Here is a 22,160-nt window from a genome sequence, read left to right as displayed (position 1 = left end):
TATATTTTTGACATAAAAAACAAGGTCAAACAGGAGGCAGGGATAAATTACATATCCCCAGGCACCGCCCTCTGCTGTCCATTTCTGTGCCTTCTAAAGGTTCCACAACATCTCAAAACAGTACCACCATCGGGAGGCCAAGTGTTAAAACACATAAGCCTATATGGAGACATTCTCTTTTCCTATGTAATTTCAATATGGTTTCCAAAATTTTTTGTAGTCAAGAATCAGTTGGAGGGAGAGTGGAGGTGTATTTGTTCAAACACTACTAGTAGCATCCAAGGTCTTTGAACACACATATAACAACTAAAGAGTGCCTTCAAGACAGTCTATACAATATAACGCCTCTAGGTTTAATTAATTTTGTTGTATTTAATATACTTATATTAGCTCAAGGTTATGCAAAAGCATGTAACAGACCAGACCAGTTTGATAAATAAACTGTGGGCTATTAGGCAGCCTATTGAATTTTATACTGAAAGTGAAAAGCAGAAAGGTCACATGAGAAAACTATCATACTGTCATAAAGTGAAAAAAATTCAAGCAAAACCTCATAAGTGTAGACTGCCTGTATAACATGCTTATTAGAAATGTATTCCTTGTTCACATGAGATGGGTGAGGTATGTTTGCCATTTGCTTCTAGGATTGCATCCATCTTGACTACAAAGAGGAAATAACACGACAAAACATGCTGGAGATGAACGTGGTCTAGATCAGGAAGCTATGTTTGTACTAATCTGAAAGTGATACAATCATGGCTCAACTGTTAGAAAGGCCAGGAGATGGAATCCATCTATGTTCTGGTGAAAAGAACAAATTTGCTCTGAGCTTTCAATGTAATATCTATGTTGGGAGTGCCCTGTTTATTCCTTCACTTACTCACTCACATATTCATCCAAGCACTAATGTCAACTATTAATTTTGGAACATGTGATGTGTTAAACATGGTAGTTTCTTGACTGAAATAAAATCAGAGCAGTCCATTCCCTTAGTTTGCTTACAGACTAATACTAAAACGGAATTGGAGTATTCACCTAAATTAGTCCACAATTACATTTTTGCAAGTGCTGGTTTTGACCAAAGAGACTGAGACCAAGGCTTAGGACTCAGCCTGGATAGATCAGGGTTAATTTTTCTGGAGATAGCACAAGGTGGTACTTAGGAGAATGCCAGAAAATAAGCTTCCCCATTGAATCTTAAATAAAATTATGCCTAATACTCAAGGAAGTTTCTGTATTCCAACAGGAAGAGGAAGGCTAAACACATAATTGAATTGAGTCTGGAAATCAACATGTCTAGAGCTAAGCTAACTGCCTCCCTTCACTCTCTACCAGCAATGAGGTCCTCCAGATATGAACAATCATTCTGGATCATAACTGGACAAACAACATTAATTACCTACTTGAACATGATGACATTAGACCCCGCTTTAGGCACATAAATGCCTCTGCTCCGCCTTCAGAATGGATACTATGCTGAGGTAGATGAGGATCATTCGGCACACTGATGGTTAATCTAATGCATCACTGGCCAGCCTGGGGATATTCTACTCCCTGAGTTAATAGAGCCAGTACTCAGCTCACTTCTTTGTGCACACAGCTTTTCCATGACTATGGCAGCCAGGTTGTGCCAATATCGACTGAACTTTACAATGTTGTGCCTTATGTGAAGAAATACCTTTCAATAATAGGGGATGAGAAGTCTGGCACCATGCAAGTGAAAAACAAGCATGAGAAAAAGAGAGAGGTGAATAGCCATTTATTTGTAAGATAATGAGCAGGTTGGGCCTTTTTTTTTTTTTTTTAATGCTTCTGATTTCCCATGGTTAATAACCTGCACGTAGCAGAGCTCTTTGGCCCTATGTACTGTTTACAGTAAGGTGTGATCTCATCTCGGCTATACTTTAATACACACACACACACACGCACATACACACACACACACACATTTGTCTTGCCAAGAAAAATATTAATGAGGTATCATTTCTTCTCCTATTGCTTATGTGAAGTTGCTTGGTCCAAATGAGATTTCTGAGGACTTTGGACTCTACACTGGAGAAGAATGACCCATGTAAGCTGTTTTCTGGCACCACTTCTCTGGTGGGAATGACAAGGTTTATTTAAAAAGTACACTGGGTCAGGCTCCCTTTTCTATAGATAGATTTAGCTTCAAGCAGTGGAGTATTCAACTCCTTTAACTCACACTGTTCGTAATCACTCCAGGGTGAGAGTGTTTGTAAGTGGGGCTTGGGAAGTGTGCTAAGCAAACCTGGAGTGGAGGAGGAGGATCTTGCTAAAGGTGAATGCAAAGCAGCTGTATTGGAAGTGCTGTGTAAAGAAATGACCCCATGGACCATGGCTTCCATTATCTTGATATATAGCTGCCCATCTTTGGGTAGTGACCTGAGGCCTTTTCTTCTCCAAAGCACCTTTCTAGGCTAGCTTCCCAGCCTAACTTTAGTTATGTATAGTTTGGGAGGCACATGCAAAATAAGGCAATAATCTCAATGAAAAGAGAGACTTGAAATGTTCAAGGTCTGGTGCTCATGGATGGGATAACCTGTAGTTACTATCATTTAAAGCATTCACCTTATGTTATGATAAATTTCCTTCTGAGGTATAACAGCTACTCTCTCCTCACTCTGTTCTCAGCTTCCTCTCTTCCCCCTCACAATCATCTCTCTATGCTCTACTTTCCTAATAGCTGCAGAGGCTAGGCTAGGGAGGGGGTCCCTTTGAGCAGCCTATAGCACTGCACTATAGCTATAGTGGCTTGGGCTGGGGAAGGGATCCTTGGAGTAGCCCATAGCACCACTTTATCACTGCTGTTGAACACGAGGTTGATTTCTTCCTTCTTAAGGGCTGGGTTTCTGTGAGTGTCCTGGGTGCGTATATGTGGGTGGTCCTTGAGGGTCACCGTACTCTGACTTTTTTTTTAATTGTTTATTTATTATTTTCTCACATATTATATCCAGACAACAGTTTCTCCTCTCTCCCTTCCTCTAGTCCTTCCCTCTACTTCTTCTTCTCCAGATCAACTCCTCTTCCATTTCCCTTCAGAAAAGTGTAGGCCTCTAAGGGATATCAAGCTAACATGGCAGACACAGTTGCACTAAGATTAGGCACATACCCTCATATGAAGGCTGGATGAGGCAACCCAGTAGAGGAGAAAGGTCTCAAAAGCAGGTAAAAGGATCAAAGACAGTCTCCACTCCCACTGTTAGGAGTCCAACAAGAATACAAAGCTATATAACCATATCATATATGTATAGGACTTGGGTCAGACCCACACAGGCTCCTTGATTGTTGGTTCAGTCTCTATGAATCTCTACGGGCTCTGATTAGATGATTCTGTAAACCAGGTGTCCCTGACTCCTACAATCCTTCCTTCCCCTCTTCTGAAGGATTCTCTAAGTTCCACATAATGTTTGGCTGTGGGTCTCTGCATCTGCTTCTATTATTTGCTAGATGAAGCCTCTGTGATAAGATTATATTAGGCTCCAGTCAAAGAGCATAGCAGAATATCGTAGGAAACATCATTTCATTGACGTTGTTGTTGTTGTGGTGGTGGTGGTGGTGGTGGTTAGTTGTGTTTGGGTGTATCCTAGGTCTGTGGGCTATCTAACCTCTGGTTCCCAACCGTCCAGGCAATGTCAGACATGGGCTCCCTCTCATGGTGAACCAGTCATTGTTTGACCACTCCCAGAAGTTCTGCACATCTTTCAGGACAAATTCTAGGTCAAAGGTTGTGTGTCTAGGTTGGTGTCTCAGTCCCTCCACAGGAAGTTTTGACTGGTTAGAGAAGATGACCAGGGCAGGTTTGACAAGCCCCATTACTAGGAAACTTCACTAGGATCACACTAGTAGATTCCAGGGAGTTTCCATTGCAGTAGGTTTCTACATTGGCCCTGAAAAGTCCCCCAATTCCAGTCATCTCTCTCAGTATTCTCTTCCTCCACCACCCCCACATTGATTCCTCCTGTTCCCATCCCCACCTGCCCTCAGTTAACTTGCAAAATCTATTCTATTTTCCTTTCTTGAGGAGATTCATGCGTCCCTTCTCCTTCAGCCATGATTTTCACATGAGGAAGTGCTTGATAAGTGCTTGCTGAGCTTGCTTCCTTCTGGTTTGTTTACAGTACAGAGACTGCAATGGTGACAGGGGATAGGGCTCAACAGGATAGGAAAATGGTCTGGGATAGCTTTAAGAACCATCTCTTACAGAAATAGCACACGGAAGAGAAGGGCACCAGTGCTCAAAAGTCTCATAAACTCACTGTTTTAGGAAGGAAGTGGAGATGTGGAGGTAGGGCAGTCAACAAACAGGTACTTTTTATGTATCAGACACTAAAATTAAGCATTTAGAAAATGATGTATTAGTCTCCTGTCCCTGAAGCTAATAGAAAGTATTAGAAAAGAAACAGAGATGCCAACAGTATTCCCCAACATGATACCAGCCATTGATAATCTGTGAAAAAGAGATGTTGGGCAGGGGAGGATATAGAGGAGGAAAATATGTAGGGAATTTCTCTGTTATAGGAAAACTTTATAGATGCTATGGATACCTGGCCTTGAAGAATAGGGGAGGGTAAGAGACTGTCAAAGAGTGACAGGCAAAGAAAATGTCATGAGAGGGAGTAGAGAAATGAATAATTTAATTCTACAAGTCTGAAGACTCAAGTTTAGATTCCCCAGTCCTCGTGTGAATGCTAGCTGGTTGTAGCTGTCTGTCTGTCATCTCAACTGTGATGGCGGTAGACATAGGACATCATCAAGGCAAGCTGGCTATCTGGATGAGCTGAATCAGTGAGCTATGGGTTCAAGTTAAAGAAAGATATTACCTCGATATATAAAGAGGGGAGTGGTCAAGGAACCCCCCCCACACACACACCTTCATAATTATCAGTACACACAGATATAAACACACAGGCATGCAACTCTCTCTCTCTCTCTCTCTCTCTCTCTCTCTCTCTCTCTCACACACACACACACACACACACACAGGTGGGAGTCAGGGGCAGAGATACGATGTGAGAGAAAGCAAATCTACAAGAGGGTTTTTAGGAATTAATATAGCTTGACTATGTACACAAGATGGTGATTATCATATGATGGGCCACTTATGGTTTTGAGTAAATGAATGAAAAGATACATGAATGGTGTTGGTGGTAGGAGAGCTAAAAGCAAACTGAGAATGCTATGGTATTAGTCTCTCTCTCTGCCTGGTAGGCAATGAAGAACCCATAGTGTTTTTAGAACAAGGGAAAAATGTGATCAGATACATTGACTAGAGATGTGAACCACACTGGTGTATGGAGAAAGTAGGAGAGCAAATGAGCTCTTTGCAGTGACTTAGGGACGAGAGGTAATGGAGTCCAGATGAGAGGTAAGCTGTGAGAGGAGAGCATAGAAGGGTGGAGTGAGGGTAGAAGACAGTCACAGGCAGTCCTTGATCTATCTCATTAAGCTGTGGTTGATGAACACAGCCTGCAGCATTTGACCTTTGACCCAGTGACTTACAGACACATCCATGAGAAATGAAAATGTAGACAGGCCCCTTCCCTGTCATCAGTCAGCATTTACCTATTAAACAGGAAGCCTTCTTCGAGAATGGAGATTTAGAAAAAAGACAAAAGTAGTGTGTTAAAATATACTGAGAGGTTTGTGTCCATGTATCTGTGTGTTTAAGACTGGAGCATTTAAGAGAAGCCTTTTGGCAGAAGTAGAGGGACATGAGAAAGAAGCCCCCTTTTAGCAGAACACAGTTTGAGGGGAGGGGGTTTCATTCAGACAGAGGGAGGTAAGGTTTTGCTAGCAAGAGCACGGCTTCCTTTCTCACTGCGTTGCCCCATCCAGCTTGGTAGGTTTTATAAGGGAAGGACTAATATGAACAGATAGAGGGTTGGTGGCACCAGATGTATCAGCAGTACTCAGCTGCAGGCCTCCGATCTTGCTCGTGTGTTTACTTTCTGCCTGTGTTGGCAGCCACGAGCCACGTGATTCTCACTTCACTGGTTTAATCGATGGCTTTCTTTATGCCTTTAATAACCTATTTAACAGATCATTTTCATCTTACATCTTGTCCCATGAAATGTCCTGAAGCTGAAATTGGACTCAAGCCTTGTACATTCACCTCAGATTCCTGTTGACAGTGCCTATGACTACCCTCTGAGCTGAGTCCTTTGGAGAACATATCATGCTGCTGAGCATGAAAATTTTGACCCTGTCCATTCTCAACAAGACTCATTAGACCAATTTCTCCTATCCAGTCTCCTGGAATGCTGGGATAATTCTCCAAGCAGACAGAGGCCAAGAAGAAAGCTTTTACAGTGAAACAAAAGCGGGCTTTGGGTTAACAACCTGGCTGGGTGCTACTTGAAAGTATTCTGACATCAGAAAATCACAGTGTTTTAAAAAGACAGTGAGTTTTTTCATAGATTGATATGTTGAGAGTGGGATATTTAAATAATGAAACTGTTGAACAGGTTTCACGCAGTATCTGGAACATAATGGACCCTTAACTAATACTACTACTCATCTTGTTTGCATTAGCTATAAGAGCTTTAGGCAAGAGAAAGCCTGAGTTTTCATGGAAGGCTTCTTGTAGGGGACAGAGTGTGTCTTAGACCTTGATGCATGCAAGGTAAGGAATGCCTGGGATAGGTTGTAAAGGGATTTACAGGCACTGGTTTTAATGCCCCATTTGGACCTTTGGTTGAGGGCCATGGATGCTTCCAGCTGATGCGTGATGCTGAGCTTGTCCTACTCCCTGAGAATCACTTGGGCTCTCAGAGTCTTGCAGTTTAGGGTGCTGGACCATTTGATGAGGCTTGAGGGGCTAAGACTTCTCCACTGTGACACCACTTCTTCTTTTATCCTGTGTTTTCCATTGATAGGCTTCTTTTCATCTTCTGTCTGTAGACCCAGATGGTAAACTCTAGGGCCTTAAAATGGGGGGGGGGGCTTTATATGCTTTAGGGTGCTGAAAATCCCTTCTTTCACTTCTGCTTGCCTTCCTTCCTTTGTCTTTCTTAAAATCCTGCGTTTTCAAATACCAACATTGAATTCTAATTTTGCCACTTATAAAACTATAGGCATGTTTGTGAATAGGTTACTTTTTTTTTCTGTGAAAAAAGGAAGTATCATTTTCTTCTTCTCATAGGAATCTCAGAAAATTTCCTTTACTAGTATATAACAAGGGACAGATTTTGATTCTGCCCCCCCAAATTAAAATTTAATAAATCTCTTCTTTAGTAAATTGAAAGTGTATATTTCATATGCCCATGAACAGATGTATATCATATATATATATATGATGTATATGTATATGTGTATACAATAGGAAGGAATAGAGGGTGGGTTTTATGGTCCAGGCAGGAAGCTCCAGAACACACTGTCTATGCTTGCTCATACTAGTGGCTAACCCTGGAATGCAGCACTCACCCATCTCGCCTCTGAAAAATGCTGTATATGCTTCACAGCCCTACCCTGCACAGCCCTACTCCCAGTTAGTACACTGCCCAATAAGCCCATGCACTTTTCTTTTCTTGCTCAGCGCAATACCCAGGATGGTGCTTGCACATAGCAGAAACCCCACTCAGATTTCTCATCGGCACACATACAGATAGCCAGTAGCTGTCAAATTCCAGAAAACTTGTTCCACTCCTTTGGTTAAGCCCCCCCAACCCCCCCAAGAAATCACATTCTGCAGCAGTTACTAGCAGAACTGCCCCACCTATGAAAGGAATGGGGTGGACCAGCCAGGGAAGAACCAAGAGAATGTTTAACTAAGTAAATGGTGGCATTGACTTGAAATTAATAATGGAAAATAACTGTAATTGTGTTAATTTATAGAAACAAAGCACATTTTATAAGCAGAACCCGCCCCCACCATATTGTTCATTGCTGTGTCCTTTACGATAGAAAAGTCCTTGATTTTTCCATCCAATGACCATCAGAAACACCAGTGAATGAGGGAGGGAATAACCAGTGTAGAAAAATACTGCTAAGTGTTTCAAATGTGTATGTGTGTGTGAATGTGAGAGTGTGTGATAGTGTGTATGTGTGTTTGAGTGTGTGTGTATGTGTGGGTTAACATGCAAAGCAGAAACTTAATGCATACAGATGTTACTGACTCCAAACAGTAACACACAAGGCATGTTTCCTTATTGTTTCCATTTTCAAGTACAGAAATTACATTGGCAATCCCTAGACCAAGAAACAACCACATTTGACATTTCTGCACATCACACTACCTACAAAATACCTCATTTTGTTTTCATCAAATAGTCCAAGGTATGAGGGCTGGAGTTTAACCTTCTGTGCTTTGTGACACAGAAGTGATGAAGACTGCTTCTCCTCTAAGAGACTATGAGATTTAATTAGGGAAGTGGTTATAAAAACATGTTGAAGTTTAAAAGTGCTTTTCCTAGTCAGGGCCCATGACTATGTTTCCAAATAGGACAACCTAGCTTTTAAAGCCACTTGCATAGGATGAGTCTGCAAATCCCTTAGAGAGAATGATAGGGAGAGTTAGTGCCTGATGCCTAACATGGCCCATATGGTTTTGCAGAGATTCCATAAGTAAAGAGGAGAGCAAGAAATCTAACTTGTTAGCATTCAAGTGTGGGAACAGTAAGAGTTTGCTCTGTGATGATTCTAACGTTCAGGAATGTTGGCACCTTCTCTTCCTGACTTTGCATTAGGAAACCAGGGCGTGTTGAGTAACAGGATGTACGTTCATGCTGTTTTCGGTTTCTTTGGGGGTTCATTTTGGGAAATCTTCTTTCAAGATAGAGCTTCAGTGTTAGACTCAGGAAAGCCCTTTAACCTCGGGGCTGCTGCCTCCAACATGGACTAAAGGTCCTGGTGGAGTAAGAGTTGGATGCTGTTCCTCATGAGTTAGGAGTCATTGTTTGCAAATGTGCTCCCCAATGAAAAAGGATTAGATCCTGGACAGTAGAGAACATTATGTTCATATTGCAAAATCTTGATATGATCTAGTAAGGGCTGATGGGGATTTGATAAGCCAATCTTCTTGGCTGAAAATGTCATCGCTGATCTCTATTTATTGCTATATCCCACCCCACATTTGTTCTTCACAATATAAGGCAAGACTTAGAGGAATCCCTTTGGCTCTGTCAGAATTACCATAGGGATGTGGGAAGACACCGAGTCTCCATGCCATAAATTAATTTTGATCATATGATATGTGACTTAGGTACCCTGTTGCAATTCTGCAGCTCAATGTCTTTCCTTTGAAAACTGGAACCATCCTTCATCTTCTTTTTCTTTTTCTTTTTCTTTTTTTAAAGAAAAAAAACTAGTTGGAAATTTAATGATTGTCATTACCTACTGACTTCCAGAGAAATTTAAAGAAATGTCCCTATGGGAGACAATCTTACATAGTGACTATGACACAAATTTCTATTCTGTATGTTTCCATGAAAGTTAGTTAACATTTTAAAAATCTTAGTTTCTTCCACTGAAAAGGATAGATAAAAATGGCAATGCCTAGCCCAGGCATTAAAAATTAAAGGCTGTGATCCCTGAGTTGAAGAACTTAGAACAAAACACTAGCACATTGTAAAATCAATAAATACTAGGTATGGCCATTATCTTCATTGTATGGCGAATGGTTAGAAAAGCATCATAAAATGTTATATGCATGAGGAAAGTATTATTATCTCTTAACATTTGCTCTTTTGTTGACCAAAAGGAATTTCAAGGCTTACAAATTATTCTTTGGGAAAATGAATTATTCACCAGGTTATTGGCCTCAGTACTTTTCATCTTCAGCAAGACAAAGAATAATGAAGAATCTGCAGCTTTGACCTACCATATAGGCCACATCTAAAAAAGTTCAGCACAGCAAGTAACTGGCTGCAGTTGTTTTTTTATTTTTTATTTTTCTAGTTCAATGCCTTTCCTACAGATTGGGATCCATATGGAAAAGATGCCTGGGAAGTGAATTTCCATATAAGGAGCTTTTTACTGTTTCTTTTATAACTCTACATATATGTATATCCAGAAATAGGTATAAAACACTCGAGGAGATATAAAAAACAGGAGAAGTCACTTCTTCAGTGGAAAATAATATGTGATAATAAGATAAGCCATAATCGCCAGATAACTGGACTTTCTATTTTGGATGGTATTTTGACACCTGGGGAAGGAAGTTAACAGACAGAGCATCAGTGTCACCACTGTTGAGCTTTAAAGGATGTACCCAGAGCTTTCAAGTTCTTAGGGATAAGTCTGAGAAGACGGTCAAGACTTTGCACACTTCTCTGTCATGACTTTACATAGGATTCTCAGAAACACTGGAAGGAAAGAAAGGTAGTGAACAGGGACCAATGATTAACAATTGACACTTAATCCTGGGTCTCAATTCTATTTCCACTTGGTTAATCAGACCCTGTTTCGTAGCTCTTATTTCCAAACTGACTTGACTTTTTCTTTCTACATCAGACTCTCTGAACTAATGAGAAGGAGATGTGATGGTAGAATCGGGTGGCTGGAACACAAAGATGGAAAACAACAGAGATCCCTAATTAGAATGCAGAAAATAGTTGAAAGAATGTGAAAACGACTGAATTCCTGGAACCAAAAGAAACCATGTCTTCATGTAATGAATGTGCAGTTATTGAAGCACAAAGGCTGGACATAAAAGCCATTTATTTGACTAACTTATGATTATTTAAGATATGGTCTGCTTAAAATATGAGACAACAATGTATTTACTCAAAGTAAAGAGGACAGAAGGATCGCTCCACATAAGAGAGCTGTCTGTTTATAGGTGTGGAGATAGTTTCCAAGATGGCTACTATCCACACTGCTACTTACTTCAAATCTGGGTTGACATTAGTGATTGATTAGCTAATAGAATTTGGCAGAAACGATATTCTGGGACTTCCAAGGGAATGTCAGAAAAAGGCTCAGTATCTACTTGAACCTTTTTGAATATGCAGTCCTTGATGTCCTGTAACCCACTTGTCACGTGGGAAGAAACCTACATGTCATGGACATGACAAGTTATGTTCTGATTGTTGACATTCCCAGCTGAATTCTTAGCCAGAAGCCAAGATGAACTGTTTCATATGAAACATTTATGGTTTTAAAGCTAGCTCTTCTATCTATACCTATAGGTATGATAGCATCATAGTCAATACCACCAGGGCCAGAAAAGTGACCTAAACAAATCCCTGAATTTTAGAAACAGTCAAAATTGTTTGGTTCTTAGAAAACAGTTGTGTGTTCTAAGATCTTAAGTTTTGAGGTGGTTCGTTTTACAGCAATGGATAATTGAGAACATGTTTCATATCCTACATTTATTACTAATAGTGTGGACATACATCTATCTTTTCATCCATACCATTGTCCATCTATCATCATTCTACCCACCATCTCATCTGTTCAATATCCTTCCAACCCTTACCATACATCTAGGATGAAGGCACAATTGGAGACAAGCTTATCCTTTCACGAAACAAATACTTGTCTAGAATGTATTATTATCAGATATTAGTTAAGACATTCTGGGTTGATAGAGAAATTAATTTAAAAAAACATGTAAGAATAAAATGGATATGGTACCTGTTCATATTCCTTTGGGAAAAGATGACAAACAATGTGAGAAACCCAATACATAAATAATAAAATTTAGAAAAATGTGCTGCATGACTATTGGCATGTTCACTTATTACTTTCCTGCTCATAATATACAGCTTATGGAAGCAGCCTTGGTGTCTATCACCAGATTATTGGATAAAGAGAATATCTGTGTGGTATATATAAACAACCGACTTTTATTTACATGTATGGAAGAATGGAATAGTAAAATATATAGAAAAATATACAATGTTGGGGGTTATCATGTTTAACAATTAACACAGATTAGCAAAAATAAATATCACCTATTTTCTCTCATATTTTGAATTCAATTTTAAAAAACATGAACATGAAAGGAAGTCTATCAGTGAGACAAGGAAGAGTAATAGGAAGATTGAATATAACCAATTTATATTATATGACTATACACATGTATGGAAATGTAATTATGTAATGCATTACCTTATTGACAATTAAAGTACAATTAATATATGTCTAGTAAGTTCAGTGTACTGTACTATAAAGGCAGTAGAACATTATTATTTGATGACCATTGCATGAGGTCCCAAATGTGACTTTTTTTTTTTTTTTTTGGTTTTTCAAGACAGGGTTTCTCTGTGTAGCCCTGGCTGTCCTGGAACTCACTTTGTAGACCAGGCTGGCCTCGAACTCGGAAATCCGCCTGCCTCTGCCTCCCGAGTGCTGGGATTAAAGGCGTGCACCACCACGCCCGGCTCCAAATGTGACTTCTGTTTAAAGGCTTGCTATGGAAGTGTCCCTATGAAAGGGACATTTGCATGAATACTTGCATGGTAAGAAGGTAGTTCAGGAATCAATAAGGTAGAATAGAACTTCCTAAAAAGAAAACTCAGATTAAAGCGCCTGGAATCAGAATTAACTTGTCATAGAACAAGGACTACAAACAGACCAGGACGGTTAGAACATTTGCAAAAGAGAAAGGACAGTAGAAGAGAGGATAGACAGGAAGTGGAAAGATCATGGTGGTCATTAGGGATTTTGATTTAATTAAAAATACCGGGGAAAACAATTTTATATTGGTAAACAAGAAGGGGGTGTTAGTCGAATGTGTTTTGGTGACTGCTACTGCTACTATTTGAAGAATGAACTGTAGAAGGCAGGGCAAAGAGCATAGATATGATGGGTAACAGGCACTGATTGGCAGCAGTGGAGGTGATGAGAGAAGCTCCTGTTCAGAATGTGTCTTGGCAGCAGCCAGCAGAGCTTGCTGACACTTGGGTGTTGAGTGTTAGGAAAAGAGAAGAATTAAACCTACCTCTGAGATTTTTAGTGTAGTGTTGGGGTGCAGTGGGAAAGTACTTGCCTTTTCTCATACATAGCACAGATGAGACCCAGGATCACAAAAGGAACACAAAAGAGAGTCTTAGATTTATGACCTATGCAACTGGGTGAATGGTGATATCATTAAATTTTATAAGGCCAACTGGAAGGGAGCAAGTGTGAAGTAGAGGTGGGAAAGTCCCCTTTGGGATGTAGTAATAAGTACAAGTAATTACTAGGCAGGTTATGGGAGTGTTTGTCTTCTCAAGCCAGGGATCAAGGGAGAAGTCAAAAGTACCATAGAGAACATGAGAATTTTTACTTAAAGCCACAGATACGTGTCCTAAAGACACGTAGAGTGAAAGAAAAGCCAAGCTAATTGCTGTAGTTAGTAGTTATGAACAAGCAGGCATCCATTGAAGGAGAATTTGAAGAAGCAGCCATGTCAGCAAGAATAGAACCAGAGGAGTGTGTGGTTTCAGAGCCAAGAAAGGAAGGCCTTTCTAGAAGGGAAAGGTGAGCAACTATGAAATGACATTTAAGAATCAATACCATGAGCACAATTATCACTAGATTGGGCAAGATGAAAGATGCTGGTAAAGTTGACAAAAGTAGTTTTAGCAGATGGGAAAGACAAATGTTGACTTGATAGGTCAAAAGAGAACATGGAGAAAAATTGGAGACAGATATGACTGTTAATTCTTTTAATGTAATGAGTCTGTAAGGAGTGAAAAAATAGGGCAGTTTTTAGAGAAAGACATGGAGTTAAGAGAATGATATTTTTGAAGATGGAAGACTACATTTGTATGTTGACATATTATAAATTGATGGGGACCATCAATTAAAAGAGGGAAATTGTATAAAAGAACATTCATGCCGGTTGTGGTGGCACATGCTGGTAGGATTTGCTGAAGGATGATCACGCGTTCCAGGCCAGCCTGGGATAAAAGAGAAGCCAGATAATTTCAAATAAATAATCCTTCAGTATGCCTGAAGAAGTGCTTATAAATTAAGTGCCGTAAGATCTAGAGACAGGGTATGTTTGTTTATGGATATGCACAGATAGGAAAGCAAGATGGCTAGAATAGAAACAGGTAAACAGAACATTTTTTTAATAAGAAGAATGAGTGTTGTTTGTCTGATTTAATCTTTTATCTCTGTGTACTCATGTCTTCATAGAGGAGCCTAGACAAGTTACAAAGAAAATAGTATAAAGGTAGTTAAAGATAAATTCATATGAACATTCATACAGATGGAATATAGAAATTCTGAAAGGGGATGGAGAAAGTAGATTTTTTAATTTTTTAGGTTTTCAACTAATTGTTAGATTGCAAAGGCCTTAAAATGACCGTATCTATAGGCTAGACAGTGAGTTTTCTCTGTCTTCTCACCCATCCAAGGGTACATTACACATATACACTTTTGTATACATGAATGAAAATGATCTTAGATGAGCAAGGCATAACCAGTATGAGCCAAGTGATATCTTATCAGTGCAAAATCCCTTAGCAGATGAAAGATAAGTTCCCACATCAAGGATCTGGTTTACATAGCAATAGGAATCATCATCACATATAAGAACTGATAGAAATAGCTTCTGTCCTGCGACCCCAGAAGTCAGCACTTGCTGGATTCAGCCTGTGCCAATTACAACACCTCAAAATCCACACCTGATTGGACCAGAACTCAGCCAATAGCCTAAGCAAGGTCAATCAGCATCAGCATCTTACCCTGTGGTTGTTTTGAGTAAGAGATGAAGGAAGAGGTTTTTCTTCCAAAAATGTTCTGTTGGTGGGCCAATGGCCATGGTCCTGGCTACATGAGATAAACTAATGTCAACAGAAAAGTACTAACACATTGGTAGAACAACAGAAGATGAAAGGACAGAAAGCCCTCATAGTTTTCTTGTTTTTGTTTTTGTTTTCTTCCTGCCTTTAACCTATCACAGATCAGAGATGCACCTGCCAAAATTGTTTCACAGGAGTTAACAAATTCTTCCTGTTTCTTTTAAACTAAATCTACCTGGGTTTCTGTTTCTGGAATCTTAAAGGCTCTCAACTGATAGCACACCTGTGGATGTACAACCCTTACTAAACATCAGAACTCTCAGCAGCCCCAAACCTCAGCTAGCCTTGACTAGAGGAAGGGTTGGGACCTGAGTACACATTTGTTATCACCGAAGCCTAACAGTTCAGTGTGAGTTTATAAGGCTTCTTAGCTCTTAAGGGCTTTTGTTTTCACAATCTCTTTCTGGGTATCTGAGGTTGTAGCCATTTCTATAGAGAAAATAGATTCCTGGTGGGACCGAGTTCCTGCTCTCTCTTCTGTAGCTTTCTCATGAACACAAGGAAAGGTGTCTTTCTTTTCTAGAAGCCCATGGGAATGAACTAATCTGATCCCTTAGTGTGGGGAAGAAGACAAGCAAAAGGTCAGTATTAGTCCTTTGGGAATAGTATAGCACACTGCCATGATAAGTGGCTTAAACACAAACATATTTTACATAAAAGGAAGTTTGATATGAAGGTTCCAGTAGACTTGGGTTGGGCTGACCGCTCTCTTTTGTCATACAGATTGCTCAGTTTTCTCTCTAGCATCATAATGTGGAAAAGCAGTTGTTTTATAAAGGTACCAACTTTATTACAATAGCTTTGTGCTTTCATGACCTAATTAGTTACCACCTAAAGACCCCTATCACCCAATTACAGCACAGTGAGTCTTAGGATTTCGACATGAAATTTAGGGAGACATAAACATTTACTCATGATGGTTGGCTTTAGTTCCTGAGCATGTGTGGGTTGCTTTCTCTAGGGTAAAGGTCACGGTGGGGCCTGAAGCTATACTGTGTCATACTCAGGGTCCTTTAGGAGTTCAAAATGAGCCAACTGTTTGGGACACAGTCTGGTTCCAGACACAGCTCCTTCCCATCATTCTGATATTAACCTCTGACTTCAGTCTGTCCTAACATATGCAAGGTAGATTTTATGTATAACAGTTGCAAGTGTTCCTTAATGGTTGGGAAAGGTAAGAGTTACTTTTAAAACATAAAACAGAAACCACTGCCCTCTCTAAGAGTTATCTAGTCATAGCATGATTAGTTTACCTCAGGAGCCATGATACAGTGGCTTAGGTGAGTCTTCGTATAATTTTTCTGAAATTCACTCATTTCATTATAGCTTCTAGATTTCATTATAGTTTTTAGTTTTCATGGGTCAAATATAGAATCATCTGCTCTCTGTCCTATACTTCACAATCTTGACAGTCTTTATTCTTGAGCCATTCATAATGTCTGAGTAGGTTTTCTGCATTTACTTTAGAGATAGTCTCTGGCATGGCTTCAGCACTCTATGAATCCTATCTGGATAACTTCTGTTCACCCTTTATAATCATTGCTTATGCTTCCACTTGGCTCTGTAGTCTCCTTTACCACCAGGTCATATGTTTTCTCTGGGTTCCAATGAAAATTTGTTTTGTTTCATTATAATTACTTTATCACGGGGTTTTCGTCCATAGTGAATTTAGCCTATATAAAGAGAAATTAAGGTATTTTCTCTGGATGGTCTATGCCCTGTATATCTCAGACATAAACAGGCTCTGGTGTCAGTTTATTGACTGATTGTCTTTCTGAGGTTGCAACATCAAACTGTGGGAAGAGATGTTCATGGGTATTCCTACTGTCAGTCATGCTATGACTAGATAACTCTTAGAGTGGGAAGTGGTGACTTGAGATACACTAATCTAGAATTGCAGGAAATGGCTCCTTTGATGAGCACTGGGTACAAGGGCACTTAATTTGGTCAGTGCAATGGGACTTAACTCACTTCCTAGAGAAGAGCATGCCACCTTTGGCACAGTGCTAAAAGATTATTCGTGAAATGGATAAGCAAGCCGGTCCAGGATATACCAAGGAGCTAGGACTGTGGTCAGCCTATTATCCCATCTTCCTAGTGTCCTTGCATTTTCTATACAAAAGAGTAAGCATTTACATTTGGTTTTCTGAGTTCTTATGAGAGGGTGATAGTACATGCTTGGAACAGAGAGAGACCAGACATATCCTGCAAAGCTAAGACTGGGGTTTCAATAAGCAATGGCAACAATAAGAATCCAGGAATGTGAAGAAGCTACTATTTTGTGAGTCTTTCTGACATAAGGGAGCTAGAGGTCTATGATGAAGTGATTTGTGGGACATTATTATGGTTTTATTGATGCAAACCAGTGGCTCACAGTTAGGAATAGCCTGGGAGTCATTTTGAAAGGGCTGGAGAAAGATTTTGGCTAGAGGTGCTGCTGGCATCCATGGGTTAGATGTTGATAAGTATCCTGCATCTCCCCAGGCTGTGCCCCATAATGAGTGAGATTCCAGCTACAGGTCAATAGTTCCAATTTAAAGAATTCCCTAGTTAGAGGAAACTGAGCAAAGAGAACAAGTGGTCAAAGTGGTACCAAATTCATTCAGCTAATTCATTACTTGACTGGTTGAGCATCTGAAAAGCCTCCATTGGATACAAGAGAGTTTTTCTCTTTAGGAAATTTGGCTTCACAATGGCAGAGCCTAATATAGAAGCTGCCAAGCAGCGATCCAACCTTGTTTACATTCTTCTTGGCAGCTAACGAAGAAGCTGCTGTGCTCTCCAGCCATTATCTGAACCAAAAATAACACGCGAAAATGATTAATTTAGTCTAAAAATAGGCAGGCTCTTTGCTGTGTCAGCTATGGTAATCAGGCTCCAAACTGACGAGGCTCCAGCATCAGAAGGGAAGCTGGAAATGGATGTGAGGGATAAGTGTGAGCCTGTAGGGGCAAGTAACTCCTCATGTGACTGCTTCCCATTTTCTTCTGGTTTCTCTCCCCACTGTATTCCCATTTCTCTTCACATTTTTCATTCTTATCTCCATTTCCTTCTTGTAATCTATAGTTTCTTCCTTTGTCCTTCCTCCATCTCAGTAAGTCCTTGACTGTGACTTCATTGGTCCCATTGAGCCCAGCTTCTCCAGGCTGAAATGAACCCACCCTTACATTATTCCAACAGTGGGACCTCTGATGACCTGTGACGCAGGATATAGTTAGGCTACGGTTAATGACTATTCATGATTAACAATTGGAATCATGTTAATAAACATGTTTGTTATTTCTAATTAGTTATTTCTTTTAGTTATTTCTATTAGTTTATAAGGTGATCCTAAAATTAGATTTGTAAGCTGAAACAAAGTTTAAATTTCACTTTAAAATCACATCATTAATATTATCTTATGTTAGTATACTGTACACACACACACACATACACACACACATATATATTCTAACAACTATTTTTTGTTACAAAAAATAGCAATATTCTATGATCTTTCCAAATAGAATAAAGGATATGTTCCTCAGCATATCCATACTTTCTGGTTCTGATTTATCTTCTCACTGTGGGATTTAAATTTCTCATTGGTGCTCTTTTCCTCACATAGATCACCACCTGTGACAGTTGCACACTACACATGGGGTAAGGGCTTAGTTAACACGGCAATGTTCAAGACCAGCATTTCTAGTCTTGAAGGAGTTTACTGTAGGAAGGCAAAGCCTAAGTGTTAAGATATGGTGGTTTTTAACCTGGAAGTTGGGATTTGTGATTGGCACAATCATAGGATGTATCGTTTATACTTACAAAGTAGGAGTTATTGAAGCTTGACTTTCTTCTTGCCTGTAATGGTCCCATTCAATCATTCAGGAATGGAATGGTCCATCCTATAGGAGATGCTGATGAAGTCTCCTGGGAGCAAAGAGGAGTCCAACGTCTTGATTTACAAGAAATCCTTTTAGAGGACATCACACTTCTATTTGATTTATGAAGCAAACTAGTAAAGGCAGTGGAAAAATCAAGCTGTGTTGGTAGACCTGAATTAGTATATACCCTTGTCTCCACTCTCACCTGGTTCATTGTGTGACAACTTCATATGCATCCATTATCTCTTCTCCTATGAGACTCTCTCTACCTGAAAATTATTCCAACCTTTCAGTAAATACTATGATTCTATTTCCTGTACAAAACTACCTCCTAACTCAATTGTGGGTGTCTGCTTTCTTTAGGCCCTTGGGACATAGTAGCACTCAAGGAGAGGGACATTCCCTTCTTTTCCTTAGGCACTTGATAAATGACAACAAATATCACTTGGTCCCAGGCTATAAAGGCAAGTATATTCTATTTCTCTTTAGTAGCAGACATTTTCCACATTTCTTCCTAACTAATAATCAATAAAGTAGTTTCAGAGTACATCAACTTTACTAAACAGGTCAGTAATTCACACCTGGGGAAATTTTGACTTCAGGTGACAGAGAAACACTCCACATTCCTGCTCTGTCCTACATTGCCTCTTTCTTGCCAGAAATGTGACTCTAGCTATGTGGCTGCCTGATCTCATCCACAGCAATTATTGGCTCTTTAGTGTCTCAAGCTTCAGCATCTTTTTCTTTAAGATTTTTTAATTATTATTTTTAAGTGTGTACATCTGCATGTACGTGTGTCTGGGTGTCTGTTTGTCTACATGTAGGTACGGACATGAGAGTACAGTACCCAGGAAGTCTAAAAGAGGGTATTGAATCATCTGGAAGTAGAGTTATAGACAATTGTGAGATGCTTAATATGGGTGTTATGACTAGAATTAAGGTACTCTAGAAGAGCAATTTGTTGTTACATAGATGGCCCTTAACCATTGAGCCATCTCTCCAAGCCCCCATGCCTCACCATCTTTGTTTATAACTTGACAAAACTGACATTGAAGAATAGCCAAGAGACTAAGTTTGTCAGAACATGTCAGGCATGATGCTCATTACAGGATCATGTGCTGGGTTGGTTCTAAGCATGCTTATTAGCACCAAGTCACTTACTTTTTACCATACCTCTGTAAGTTAGGAGCTATTCACTATGCTGGTTTTTGAAACTAGGCAACTGAACCCTGGAGATCTTAGATGACTTACAAGGCATCACAGCTAATTTTCTTTGATAACTCTGATTTCAGCTGCTCAGCCACTGTAGTCACTAGACAGTATATATGGGTGTTCCAACACACAATTCTTTGCCCTCCACTCTCCCGTTTTATTCCTCTGCTTACAGATATGAAATGCTTACATGTCACCATGTGAGAAGGTGGCTAGTCCACTGCCCACATTTCTGCTTTGTCTACCATTCTTTTCGCCTAACCTGAGTTTCTGATGGACAAGTTGATTCCATTATATCATTGTATCAGCAAGACCCCGTCATGATTAGATGCAGCACCTCAACGGGTAATCAAGGGAAGATAATTACATGAGAGTCTCTCACATGCTAAATGCTTTTTGGAGGGGGAAGTGGAGAATTTCCTGGTTGAGGCTACCATAACAACATACTATGTGCTAGGTGGTTTAAAATTTTGTTATCTTATACTTCAGAGACCCGGGGAGTCAAAGTCAAGTATTTGTGTGTGTGACACTTCCGTGGCTCTCTCAGAAGATCCCATCTTTGAATCTTTCTAAAGTTGGGAGGAAGGTGGGCAATCATTGCCATTTCTTCTCCTGAATCCATCTCTATTTCTGTCATCCAATGGAAATCTCTTTTAAGTGTCTCTGTAATTTGACATGGTATCCTACATGTGTGTATATGTGTGCCAATTTCCTATACAGACACTGTCATATTATATCAGACTACAGTCCTTTAGTCTGATCTCACCTTATCAATGATATTCTCTCCGAGGAAGATCTCATTCTAAAGTACTGAGATTAGCCTTCTCCAAGTGCATCAGCATATCTTTTTAGGAAGAAGCATGAGGGCGCAACTGGGTATATAACTCAGAGTACACGTCTTTCCTTCCATTAGATAGTTCATGGAAGCTTGGCTCTGCCCAGGGCTCATTCAACTCTGGCCTCATTCTGCCTTCATTAGAATCTCCTCCTAGGCCAAATGCTATGTATGCAGCTTCCTAATCTTCAAGGAAATGAGGTATCACATGTCCTTGTCAGAATCCCTGCTATTTCATACGTAAGTTGATACAAATAAATGAGCCCTTGAATAAATACCATCTGGCCCCGCTGAGTTGCTTGCTCAGTGGCCTTGTCTCTGCATCCCATCAGGGGCATCCGTCTCTATTGATGTCACGATTACTGCAGTTTATGGATAGAGCACAGCTTGCTTTCCCCCAAGGATCCCTGCATTTTAGGCTTGTGAACCACCCCCAACAGATAGGTTGCAGCCCTGTCCAAGTTGACTGATGTTTCTCATTGTCCTAAAAGTAATATTAGAAAAAAAATGCAGTGTATTTTGTCTCCTTTCATGAGGTGTGGGATTTGAAGCAAAATAAGGGTATTATTTATTAGAACAACTTTTGTGTTAATTAAAAGAGAAAAACTTCACCCACATGATGGTTTGAAACACCTTGTGACTTTTCTTTTAGTCCGATGAAAGTATATATTTACATTAATTGCAACATGGTTACAATATTCCATTGCATTTTTCTTTGATAATAGTGTGTGTGTGTGTGTGCACATATATAAGGAATTCTTAAAATAGCACCTATTGCTAATTTAAGCAACTATGAGGGGTTTTTTGTTAGCTTTCTATAAATGAATTATTTTGAAAATCTTATTGAATTGTTAAGATTTGGAGATTTCTATTACTTTAAATAATAAACTCTCTGGAATTAATTCTTTGTGAAAGTCCTTCCCTTTGTACTTCTTTGCTTCCTTTTTTCCTTCCTTCCTTTCATCCTTCCTTCCTTTTTCCTTTCCCCATTGGATTATTTAACTTTTAACTTGTGCCTTTGTTAAAAGGCATGCCTGATGCTCTGATTTTAATGTGTATCTCAATAACACATATGTAGATACTTAATTACAGTGTAACAATATGAGCAGGTGGGATGGGGTAAAAAGTAATATTAGGCCAGAGTGTTCTGAGAATGGATGGACACATGCTTTATTTACAGAGTGAATATTTAACTGTGAGGCAGAATTCCTTACAAAAATGAGAGATGGTTTCTCTCTTCTTCTTCCTGTCTCTTTCCTCTTTTCTTCCTTTATCTCATTTCCCCCCCTCTCTTTTCCTATTCCCTCCTCTCTGAACCTCCATCTTCCACATGAGGGTATAGCAAAGAAAGTCTTTGTCAGATGAAATATCTACTAGACAGAATGGAATGTTTTGGCTTCCCAAATTCAATAAACCAATAAACTACCTACTTCCATGTATGCTGTTATAGTAGCACAAAAATGAACTAAGACGACTTTACGGTTAGTTTATATT

Source organism: Mus caroli, chromosome 15, assembly GCF_900094665.2.
Source record: "Mus caroli chromosome 15, CAROLI_EIJ_v1.1, whole genome shotgun sequence".
NCBI lineage: Eukaryota > Metazoa > Chordata > Mammalia > Rodentia > Muridae > Mus > Mus caroli.
The sequence above is the reverse complement of the archived record's forward strand: the minus strand, read 5'-3'. Positions refer to the sequence as shown.